Genomic DNA, 4,281 nt, shown 5'->3' on the forward strand with positions numbered 1-4,281 from the left:
TTTTTCCCCTGCTGCCGTGCTCGTATTAGTTATCTAACTACAGCTGTGTCTTCTTGGTTCTGTTTGTCCGCTTATTATTATAATTATATTTTTCTTTTCTCTTATTATCAGTGGGACCATTGTCATTAGGTTTAGGCCTGTTTTGGAACTCCACTTTAAATAAAGCCAAACAACAACAAAATAATGAAGAAAGCACTAGCCAATACAAAAATTGTGGTTGCGCAACCTAAAATCGCGTCCTTTTTTGATCCGCCACGTGCTTTCTTAGTGCGCATGCGCAAAGCGATGAACTCAAACAAGAGACCGGGTCTCTTATTCGGGCATGGTCTACTAGTTTTCCGTGAGTCCTCTAGGAGGGTCTACTATTTGAGCATGGTCTATTACTCGAGCATGGTCCATTAATCGAGGAAATACGGTATACTTACTAAATGTGCCTATTAAGCCTAGTTCACATTCGACGGGGCGCGACGGGACGCGACGTAAGGATCGACGGGAAGCGACGGGACGGTCTGACGGCGTCCAATGTGAACACCAGGAACGGGAACGCAACCGTACTACCGTACAGATCGGGAAGCGACGGGAAGAGTTGGATCGATCCTACTTTTCATACCGTAGACGGGCGTAGACGGGGACGCAAGCGTACAAAACGGCTGCAATTCGAGTGTGAACAGGAGACGGCGTCGTGCGGCGACTGCTCCCGATTCGTACTTAGAAATTTTTAGCATTTCGAACACTGCGCTTCCCATGATAACTCACAGAATGGCTAGCACGACTTGAGTTGAAGTTTAGCAACATAAGATCTCATGTCACTTATTGTATTTAGGGATAGTTCAGAAGCGTGACAGACGAACCATTCTATCATTTCCCGGGGCTATTATTTGAATGCCACAACTTTCAGGGCTAATTTTTTGGTCTTCGCGAAAAACTGGTATTGTGAACTTGATTCCGCTTCTTTCAAGGAGAAATAATTGAAAAGAAGTCCCGAAAAACGAGAAATTAGGTCCAAAAGTCACCCGGTCACGGACCGTGCCTTATGACTCGCGCCGTTCGACGGTGAACGTCGCAACGACTGCTGCATGTCGTGTCGTACGAATCGTACAGGATTTTTTTTTTTACGGGGTAACGGCCTCTTTTACGGGCAAAATAAAGTCATGTAGACGTGAAAAAAAAAAATTGAGATACCATGAAAGTTAAAATAGAATTTTATTCAAGTACAATACATTGGGAAACTCCAAGAAATTCCACGTAAAACGGACGGTTTTCAGTTTTCAATGGCCGATGCCTACCCCAGCACCATCCTGCGTCGACAGGCCTGTCAGGCGCCTTCTAGACCCGCGTAGCCGGAGGTCGACTGCATGGATCACAGCAAATTGGCTGCGAACTCGCACCCAAGCCATGATGATAGAAAATGGCTTGTCCCACTTGAGGGCGAGGCGACCAGCAAGTCGCTTCTGATAGCTGGCGTATTCGCGATGTAGCACCCCATCCGTGGAACAAACCAGTGGTGTGAACGACCCACGGAGGTCCTCGGAGGCCTGACGATACTTCTTTTTCTTCGCGTTAGCAGCGCGGTTGGAAGTAGCTTCCCAGGATGAATGGGATTTTACAGCTCACCCCAGCCCTCCCGACAAGCCCTTACGTCCCGTACCGTCGGCGTTGCGTCGAATGTGAACTAGGCTTAAGATATCCTTAGCTAAAAAAACGCTAACGTAAACGCAAACCTTTCCGTACTTCGGATCGTTCAAGCTGACTTTTCCCTTAGCACAAAGTACGTTATAGTTGAGACGAAGTAGTCGTGACAACCATGGCGATATGAATTTTCGTGGAAACAGGTGCGGGAAATTCAAAATTTTGAACCAGGGATTAGTTTGCTGTCGTTCCGAAAGAATACCTTGGCGAGGTCTTTTACTCTGGAATAGCAAAAGCACGGCGAAAATGAGTTTTCGCTGTTCTCAGGTCCTTGGAAACCCTTTCCTAAATGCAGCACCGAAGACTGTAAGGGTTCTCCAGCTCCAGCACGTCTGGGAGAGGCCGATGAATTTCTTCCTCAGGAGTGCCGTGGAACTGGTCCTTTGTTTCCCAGATGGGATAGAGGGAGAAAGGCACGAAGCAGAGGACGCAGAAATTGTCAACTGAAAGGCAAAAGTCGCCAAAAAAGCTAAATGTCACAAGAGGAAGCAATCTCGACTCTCGATCTCATCTCGATCTGTACGACGTGCTTTTATCTCCCGCCAGTTACAAAACAATGCGAGTTTTTGCATTTTTTGCAGAATTTCTATAACGAACGTCGGCCCGTTATTTTGAGCTCTGTAACGTTTTTCCGTTATCCGATAACGTCTTTTGTCACGGCTGGGAGTGAGTACCGTAAAAGTTAGCGTTATCGTACTTTTGCTAAGGATGTCTATTGAAAAAAAATACGGTATTCCTATTAGGCCACCTAGAATTAATTCGTTGTTTCGGGTCACTTCACTCATCCGTACCAGGGTCGGTCGGTCGGGTTTATTTTTTATTTTATTTTTTTATTTTAGTTGCGGGCAGGGGTGCATACATGTACAATTGTGCATATCGAATAGCTTTTCTCCATCAAGCCAGTCGATCAAATCTGACTGTAGTCGATCCAGCGTACAGTAAGATCGCCATTGTCATAGTAAGATAGCCATTGTCCCATCAGATCCAGGTCCGCTCCAGGACCAGATCTTGGCCTCGCTGGCAAACGATTCTGACGAGCAGCTCTCACCGAAGTCCTTGAAAACTTCTGTCAATGAGCGACGCAGTGGCGGAGCTGATGCTGCCTCAGGAGCGATTGCGAATCGGAGGTAGAAGACAACAGAGAGGTTTTGCATTCCGAATTTCGGTTCGGCGCTTTTCGGTCATTTGTCGAACATCAAAATGTCGAATTTTCGTACCAACGTTTGTTTTGCAAGTCGAAAATGATGTGTTTTCATTTCGTGACCCCTAGCATCAGCAACGTCCTGTCCCGTGCTCCTATTCTTGCTGATTCCAACGAAATTTGATCGCCCTAAGAGCCGAGGGCCTAACCTGTCTCCTCAGTCGCCTCAGAAAAACCAACTCCATGGCCAAGTCAAATCAGTTTATGAGTATCGCCATAGTCTTTTCAGCCACACAGATGACGGTGAGGACACTCCAGGCGAAAGAGAGTAGACAAGCAGTGGAGGAGCAATCAGAGGTAGTTGACGACGCTGATGTCGCCAAAGACGCGCCTGGGAAGCGATGCCGAGATAAGAAACCTCTTTGAATAAATCACGCGCTAGCGCTCTTCTACAGAAAATTCATCCGAAAAATATTTTCGGCAAAGTGAGCTTTTTCCGAACAAACATGCCGAATCTTCGCGTGCATTTTCGACCTCGCTCCCGCGTGCCGAATCTTTTTGCCGAATTTCGGAATGCAAAACCTCGCTAACGTCGTCACCAAGCGCCGCATCCTGTCAACTGGCTGCTTCTGAGGTCGATGTCTGGACTGCTATATTTTGGGTCGAGTGTGTACATAGTCTACCGGTACCTAAGTCCTTGTAGTCATGCACATTTGCATGCACTAAAAAAAAATTGCGGTCGGGTGAAAAAAGACGGTCGGTCGGGTGACCTGAAACAACGAATTAAAGGGGAAGTTAAGGCAAAAATCAAATTTTCACCAGTTGTAGTCTTCAGGGTGCTGAGTCGAATGGTCGTGGTCCGAGGAAGCTGAGACGCTCCCTTCCTACTTGAATCCCAATCGAACTCGCGCACTTCCACCGAAACTGGGTGACTGCGCCCTACTAGATGGGGATGTGTATGCAAAATGTCACTAAAAGCGCCATTTCGTTCTTATAAAAACACGGATGACCGCGATTGGCCAATATGTTGTAGTCTTTTGGACGCTGAGTCGACTGGTTTTGGTCCGAAAAGGCTGCGATGCAGCGTTCCTCCTTTATTCCCAATCGAACATGGTTGAACAAGTGGTCACGTGCTCCTGCGTACACCAGTCAGCTGGTGCCGTGCCTGCAGGGTACAACTTACTAGCCTGTTTGACCTTTTTTGGGTGCAGTCCTGTCACTCGAGTTGAACTCGAGTTGAACCTTGGTGTGAAAGTTGTCGCCTGCTGGCGTGGTGACCAGGTGATTTGGGCGCCCAGGAGCACGTGACCACTTGTTCAACCATGTTCGATTGGGAATAAAGGAGGAACGCTGCATCGCAGCCTTTTCGGATCAAAACCAGTCGACTCGGCGTCCAAAAGACTACAACATATGGGCCAATCGCGGTCATCCGTGCTTTTAAAAGAACGAAA

Source organism: Sycon ciliatum, chromosome 7 (assembly GCF_964019385.1).
Source record: "Sycon ciliatum chromosome 7, ocSycCili1.1, whole genome shotgun sequence".
Lineage (NCBI taxonomy): Eukaryota > Metazoa > Porifera > Calcarea > Leucosolenida > Sycettidae > Sycon > Sycon ciliatum.